Consider the following 8884-nt stretch of genomic DNA (forward strand, 5'->3'; position numbering starts at 1 on the left):
CCCATTTGGTTGCCAAGAAAGTAGAGGAAAAAAAAAAAGAAAAGAAATTTTCAATTTCTGCAAATAAAATGACATCTTATTTACTTATGGAGATGCAATTAATATATTTTCAAATATTTTATATTATTTTCTAATTAAGGACACGTGATAATTCAAAGGATAGCTTAGATGGCATAAAAATATTATTTTGATATTAATGTTAGGTACATCAATTCTTTTCATGTACCGCTTAATAATAAGGATTATTTTGACACAATACCAAAAGTTTAGAAATAAAATTGACACGTTTAAGATGTTAAAAACCATTTTGATACATAGTACAACTATACAAGTGTTAAAGACTAAAACGGTAATGTGGGTACCTTGGATGTACTAATTTATAGCCTTTGGCTCTTACATAGGATCCTCGGAGTCCCACTTCGAAGAGAACTTCCCCCACTTTCTGCCTTATAAGCTCTGAAGCGAAGGAGTAGTGTACCATCAAAGCTTATAAGGCAGAAAGTGAGGGAAGTTCTCTTCGATGTGGGACTCTGAGGATGCTTTGTAAAAGCCAAAGGCTCTAAATCAGTACATCCAAGGTACCCACAATAAAAGGAAGCTCCTTTGGCTTTTACACAGCATCCTCGGAGTCCCATATCGAAGAGAACTTCCCCCACTTTCTGCCTTATAAGCTCTGAAGCGAATGAGTAATGTACCATCAGTTATTAAACATGTTTTTTTACATATTTTTATTAAAGATTAAATTCTATAAGGATGAGGTTTAAAACCCAAGTTTCACACCCTCCAAGCCCAACATGTCACATCATCTTATCACGTATTAAAGAATAAGAACAACCACACTCAATCAATTATATTACTCATCTGAAAATTCAACCAAATTGGGAGTTTATTAAGATATTATTAATTGTGGTATGATGTACTGAGTTTTAAATAAAAAGCTGACGTGACATCTGTCACGCCCCAAACCCGGTACCCGGATTTGTGACCATGATCGGTATGCTAATATCAAGCCTAAACCTGATATTAACAAGAACCAACTTAACCTTTTGAAAACTTTTACAAAAGCTTTTCTCATTCTTTTCATTTTTTTTTCTTTACATAAATGATATAACCCTTCACTTGACATTTAGAGCATCTACATTGTACTCCAAAGAATAACATAATTCACCACTTGTTCAAATTCGGAATTTCACATAATACATCTCTTAATACTTTAAGGTATACACTTTCATTAGATCTTAAAATAAACAATGCTACAAATCTAAACATCATATTGCTAATTTAGGATCTATACATATAAAACTAAACCAGCTCCTTCCAAACTCGACTAAGGCTCCCTCTGCTCCAAAATAAAACCTACTAACTGAAAGAGTGGAAGGGTTGAGCTACATAGCACAGTAAAGGTAAGATATATGAGAATTCAATAAGGATGTATGTAACCAAATCATTTCATTCTTTGAATATTCGAACAGGATAACATCTTTTCATGCATAGTATTTTATACTATTCATAATAATAGCTTATACGCTCATCATAGAAAATAATTATTCTCATTTTTCTTATCGGTTTAATATTACCAAAACCTTTTGGATTAAACTTCTTTCACTTCCTACAGAGTCGCCATACATATATTCTCATTACAAGATAATTATTTTAACTTAAATCAGATAATCGGCAACTTTGTATTAAACTAGAAACATCTTGACTAATAAGAAAACTTTTCCTTATAAACTGCTTCTCATAAAATACTATAACTTTCATTATCATAAAACTTAACGTTTCATAAAAACAGATATCTGATAACTTTTAAACATAAACTTGTACTTTCATCAGAAACTTTACCTTTATAGCATAACAAAACTTCAAAAACTTTTATCTTTAATGAACAAATTTTCTTTTCATTAGAAACTTCTTCTTGCCATGAGAGTTTTCACTTTTCACAATGCATTTAAACAAAATAATTCTCTCATGATTAATAACATAATATAGCTGTTCATAAATAACTTATTGGTTAGCCCGTATCTGATAAGTCTGTACTTATTTAGGTTCTAGCACCACAATGCTAGGCATCCAGCATTCCCCACAATGCCAGGTATTCCCAGGATCACATCATAATACATATCTTCCAACCATGGAGGTAGGTTGGCTTCCTCCACAAGTTGGCTGTAACCAACAAGGGGCGGGTACAACAAAGCCAGTCCCACTTAATGGCCAATCATATAACATTTTCCATGGAAAGCCAGTAATTAACCCCTACTAATAAGAAAACTTTTCCTTATAAACTTTTTCTCATAGAATACTATAACTTTCATTATCATAAAACTTAACGTTTCATAAAAACAGATATTTGATAACTTTTAAACATAAACTTGTACTTTCATCAGAAACTTTACCTTTATAGCATAACAAAACTTCAAAAACTTTTATCTTTAATGAACAACTTTTCTTTTCATTAGAAACTTCTTCTTGCCATGAGAGTTTTCACTTTTCACAATGCATTTAAAAGTGGTCCCTAAGGTGTCAAATTCAACCACCCATTCCACTATAGGAGTTGACTTGTCAAAGATGTTTGAGTAGATGTGTGAGGTAAGCGGGGTTCTGAACCTCTCCAAATTGGAGTCTTGAGATGACTGTGATGAAAGTCAAGTCCTTTTAGCAACTGGGGTTGCTGGATCGTCAGCAACAATGTCTTTGCCCTTAGAGGATTGACGAGACATCTGCAAGAGAATAGGCACACAACAAAGAATCAAAAACAGCACCACACAAGATAAATATCAACATGATTAGATGCAAATAAGAATGTAAACCAGAGATTTTATACACAAATACAAACTTAAGACAGGTCAGACCCAAACAAAACCACCATCAATACTAAAGTGCATAATGAGACAGGTGCAACAAAATGGTGAAAGTGCAATAGAGCATAGAGAAACACAAATTCAGAAATAACTGTCAATGAGACAGTCTACAATGACCACGATATGCACAAATTGACAACATTCAAATATTAAGAACGGATAGCATAAATCAGACCACATAAGATAGGAACAGGCATAAAGTATCAAAATGAAAGATCAGAACACCCAAAATAGAGCACATGACAATGAGACATAACATTCAGAAAATGAAGTGTTTTAAAGAGATACCTTTAAGATGCAATCACATACATGTTATGTTATCATAAAAACACAGTAATATGAGATAAGTAATCCAATGCCGCAAGCATACTTCAACACACACACAAATTAATGGAGCAAGTCACAAAATGTACCAAACCCATTTATGAAAAGATTTGAAAATCAACAATAGGAAAATATCAGAACAAAGAAAAAGCACAATGTGACCAACAATATGAAAACGGATGAAAGCAACAACAAACACAACCAGCCATACCCATCAAACAAAGAGAAGAATGTTTCGAAAATAGTATCTACTCAAATGGCACAAAAAACATTCATTAAACGGAGAATATGTGATGAGGAAAATAAGACCCATACCTTTTCTTGATGATTTTGAGAAGAAATGAAACAACAATGGAGTTGGAAGTGGGTAACACGGTGTGTTTGAGAAGTTTCAGAAAGAAAAGACAATGAACAGTCACAATAAGTTCGAGAGAAAACTGAAAAAGATTTAAAAACTGCCCCTATTTTTGCCAAACACGTGTTTTTCGTGACTGAAGTGAGTCGCCAACAAGTCACTAGGTCAAGCTGCCAAAACACTAAAAAACAAAATTTTGAAAAATTTTCTAAGTGTTTTTCGCGACTGGAAGGTCTACCCGCGAGGGAGTCGCTAGCTGAGCCGTGAAAATCTCTGAGTAACCCTTGCGACTGGACCTTCCACTCATGAACAAGTCGCCAAAATTGACCTGCAAACTTGCGACTGAGGCCTGCGACTTGACTTATCCGCGACTGAGTTGCCAAAACAGGGCAATTTTTTTTTTTTGAAATTTTCAGATTTTAAGAACAAAATACTTTCCAAAAACACCTAAAATACTCAAAAATATTTTTGTGCTTGAATCAACAAAGATTGAGCATGTGAAAACACATTTCATCAAGTACAATCACACAAATAAATATGGCATTTATTGAACATAGACTTGTGTGTTGTGTGTGGATATCAACAATGAGATAGTCCTTAGTCTAATGTGAAGCTTCAATGATCAATTCAACCAAGGCATACACAATTAGCACTAGATCATGAGACCCATCTCAATTATAGAAAAATGCATATATGACCTCCCACAAAACTTGATTAACAACTTGGAGCTATACATTTGACTCCACTTTCATTCATAGCATTTGATCTTTTTAGATCCTTTCGAGACAATCACCTCTCATTGTGAGAGCGATATTTGATATTTCACTTTGATGAGATAGCCTTTGACTTTTTGAATAAATTTTCACTTTAATTTTTGGTCGCTTTCCCTTTTTCCTAGTCGAATACTAGTATGTGCGACATGTTTTTATAGCTCAATATCTCTTTTCATTTGGAGATTTACATTTAGTGAGCTCTTTTTAGCAAAAACAAAAATGAAGAGTGGGAAGATATATAGACATAAGTCTATGCATGTCTCAAAATCATCATAACCATTCACTAATCATTCATGACAAGTTTGAAGATCTATTTACAACAATCACATAGATTTCAAGATTTCTCCCACAATGATAAGAGTGTAAAGAAACAAGCTATGCTCGAAAATCCACAAAGCCATTAGTACAAAGGTACAAGGCAAAACAAGTTTTGAGACAAAACTCAACTATGTCAATCAAACTTTTTGATTTTCTAATTTTTATGGGATTTTTGGATTTTTGACACACGAAGAAAAAGATTGATCAAAAACAAAAAGAAAACCAAAAGTATGCACAAATAGACAAACACACAACCATCAACATAAACACCGTCACAAAGCATAGGAAGGATTAATGCATGGTCATGTTGTAATGCTTATGCATGAGTACCTTTTTTCACCCACACATCACTTGCGTTTGGGGTGATTTCCTTATAGGATTGGGTACGAGAGTTAGGGCTTTCAAACCTTCGTGTGAAGCTTTCCAAGCAGTTGGTGAATGCACCAATCATCTTCATCACGTTCATCATTCCGGGATCACCGTTTTGATCTCTTAATGGTTCACCAGCCCAATTTCTTCTATCATTTCTAGGTCCTCGTAACCTTTGAGGAGTTGCACTATTCTTTGCTCTCAGCTTTTGACAATTTGGTCGAGTATGCCCTTGAAGTCTACAATGATGACACACATAATTTGATCTAGGACCTCTTTGTGGTCGTGGACGAGACTTGGCTCGAGATTTAAACCTGCCCACAGATTGATTACGTGAATTCAACAACCGTTCGTTCCCCACAATTCTCTTCTCCTCTATCTTGGGCTTCTCAGCAGTAGGACCAACATTAGCTGATTCTTTGACCTTTATAAACTTCACTTCTTTAGTGACATTTCCAGATGAGCTACTTCCTCCGTTATATCCCAATCCGGATTTGTCAGAAAAGCTCTTTTGAGATGAAATAACATTATCTAGCTTCTTGGTGGTGACTTTCTCTATTTTAGCATTTGCTTGCACAACCTCTTGCTCAAGAAATCTCACTTTTGTGTAAGCTTCTGACAGCTTACCATTCAATATTTCTATCTCACATTTGGCCTCCCTATATCGGATTAGGAGACTTTTATAGTCCTCCTCTGCTTTCTTCATTTTTCTCACAGCTGTCTTGGCCATCCTTGTGTACTCACCCGACTTCTCCAGGAGTGAGTTATAATTCTCTTGAAGATTGGTTGTGCTTTCATCTTCTTCAGCATCTGATTCTTCAACAACTCCTAGTGATTCTTCATCACTATGTTCTCCAAGGTCTCGTACAAGCAGATTCAACTTGTCTGAAGACTCAACATGGACGATAGTCATAAAAGCTGAATAGTTCCCCTCTCCATCACAGTTTTCTTCAGAATCTGAGTCGAATGAATTCGAGTCACTCAATGTCGTGGCATATACTTTGCCTTTCGATTTCAAATAATTCAGACATTCTTTCTTAAAGTGTCCATGCCCGTTACATTCGAAACAAGTGACACCTTCTGTAGATTGGGATTCTTTTCCATCTTTCTTTTTGAATTCCCTTTTCTCCCTTCCTGAACTTTGGAATTTTCCTTTATCACCAAATTTGCCATTATTTTTTAATTTCAAGAATTTTCGGAAATTTTTTACAAGGTATGCAACATCTTTGTCAACCACATCTTCTCCCAATGAGTCATGGTCTTCCACCTTCTCATTAATGGTCTTAAGAGCAAGAGATTTACTCTTCCGTTGATTAGGCAGCGACATCTCATAAGTCTGAAGAGAACCAACCAGCTTCTGGACTTTGATGTCATCAAGGTCCTTGCTCTCTTCAATCGTTGTCACTTTAGCACATAAACATTCCGGCAATGATCGAAGGATCTTCCTTACAATTTTAGAATCCTTCGTTTTCTCTCCCAAATTGAACTTGCTTACAATCACCTTATTCAGCTTGCTATAGAAAGAGTCAAAGGACTCATCCTCACTCATTTTTAACTCCTCAAATTGAGTGGTTAGCATCTGCTACTTGATGTCTTTTACTTTCTTCGTGCCTTCGTAAGTGGTCTCCAATATCTCCCATGCATCTTTAGCAACGGTACCGTGAGAAATTCTGTGAAATTCATCTGGAGACACACCACAGAAAATAGCATTGAGTGCTTTACTGTTAGCATTAGATGCAGTGAGTGCTGCCTTATCCCATGTGGATTTGGCTTCCTCAGGCCTAGTCCAACCTATCTCAACAGCATCCCAAACAGATTCATCAATGGAACACAGAAAAGCTCTCATGCGAACCTTCTAAAAAGCATAATTACTACCATCAAAATATGGAGGTGCATTTAGGGATTGAGACGATCCATCTCAATAGGAAGTCAAGGATCACACAATGGTAATGAAACCACTAGAAGTGTGCCCACTCTGATACCAATTGAAAGTTCAAATAGTGTAAAAACACCCTTGAATGTTTAGACCCCCAATTTACAAATTAACCAATTCAAGCTTTATGTCAAACAACTAGAGTGCGGAAAATGAACAAAAGCTATAATATAGAATTGGAAAAACTATCTAAGCCAAATTAAAATCACAACCCACAGCAGATAATAAAAGGCAAAGATAAAAGGGAAGGAAGATGCAAACACAAAGCTAATACGCAATGTGTTATCGAAGAGGAAACCGAAGCCCTCGGCGTAAAACCTCTCCGCCACCCTCTAAGCGGTAAACAATCCACCAGAAAATGTAGTTGGGATACATGGACAGTAATAGACCCTCTAAGCCTAATCTACCCAGTGCACCTAAGCCCTCCAAGCTTCTTGCTCCAACGAGGTTGCACCGAACCTTTTTCTTTTCTAGCTTCCCGAATTCCGCTACTAGACCATAGCATCAACCAATGTAGATTGGTTCCTTCCTGAAAGTTCAAAAACGTGTACAAATACACTTTTGAACGTTTAGACCCCCAAAAACCAATTTAATCAACACACGCAATATGTTAAACAACTAGTGTGCGGAAACTTAACATATGCTATAACATGGAATTGATTAAACAACTATCTAAGCCACAACAAAATAAACCACAGCAGATAATGTAAAGGCAGAGATAGAGAGGAAGGAAGATGCAAACACAGCGATAACACCAGATATGTTATCGAAGAGGAAACCGAAGACCTCGGCGAAAAACCTCTCCGCCGCCCTCCAAGCGGTAATCAATCCACTAGAAAATACAGTTGGGATACAAGGACAGCAATAGACCCTCCAAGCCTAATCTACCCAATGCACCTAAGCCCTCCAAGCTTCTTGCTCCAACGAGGTTGCGCCGAACCTTTTTCTTTTCTAGCTTTCCGGATTCCGCTACTACACCGTAGCATCAACCAATGAATATTGGCTCCTTCCTAACTGCTTCCCAGAACTCCAAACGTCTGTCTCACAGAGATGATAATGGTGAGAACCAGGTTTGGTATAATGGCCTCTCAAGGATTTTACAATGGAGAGGAAGAGAGTGAGGGATTTTGATGAGACTCTAAGGTAGAGATTGTGGGTGAAACAATCTGGTTTTTCTTTAGGGTTTCTCTCTCAAAATTCTCTCTGGAAGCTCTCTTTCAATCGTGGGTTAAAAGGGTATTTATACTGGAGTGAGGAGGAATGCGAAACGTCAGGTTTTTCCAAAACAGGGGTGGCTCGCGGCTTGACCTCGCGGCTTAACTAAGTCGCGAGTTCCAGTCGCGAGTTAACCGTATGGCCAGTTGTCCTGTTTTGTCCTGTAGTGCTCCAGCTAGCATGACTGTTCATCTTCCAGCATGCTTGGCACGTGTGCATCTTCTGGCGGGTTGAAGCCGCGAGTCCAGCCGCGAGTCCCAGCCGCGACACTCTGTTTTCTTGCACACTCTTGAGCAATCTTCACACTATCTCACTCACTACCCTTACAACAATCCCACCTAAATACAGGGTTACTAAATGCTGAATTACAAGCAAATTTGGCACGGAATAAAGCCAATTAGATGGTTGAATAAATTCAACCTTACAATCTCCCCCTTTGGCTATTCCGTGACAAAACCCTAAAACAGACTCTAGACTTAACATGTGAGTTGGGAACAGTTGATCAAAACTCACTCACACCTAATTCTAGAAGCTGTGAAGCACTTGAATCATATGAACATAAACTCCTGAAACACAACAATACACCATGATCATTGTAAGCAGAAAATTATAAATGCATATGAAACAGGCAATATGTGATCAAGCGAAGATGGAGTTAATAAACAAACCATGGCTTGATCAACCAAGTGAACACCACAAGGTAGTGATCACAGTGCTCATTCACACTTGGAATGAACAC

General features: G+C 37.0%; 1 long non-coding RNA gene across 1 annotated transcript; it reads right to left on the reverse strand.

The window, feature by feature from the left end:
• Window positions 1–1140: 1140 nt before the first annotated feature.
• On the reverse strand, window positions 1141–2498 carry LOC126698873 (uncharacterized). Its single transcript, XR_007646624.1, has 2 exons — window positions 2394–2498; window positions 1141–1842 (listed from the first exon to the last, which is right to left on the reverse strand). It is a non-coding gene; the product is annotated as an uncharacterized LOC126698873 (long non-coding RNA).
• Window positions 2499–8884: the final 6386 nt, after the last annotated feature.

This window comes from Quercus robur, chromosome 9 (assembly GCF_932294415.1).
Source record: "Quercus robur chromosome 9, dhQueRobu3.1, whole genome shotgun sequence".
Classification (NCBI taxonomy): Eukaryota; Viridiplantae; Streptophyta; class Magnoliopsida; order Fagales; family Fagaceae; genus Quercus; species Quercus robur.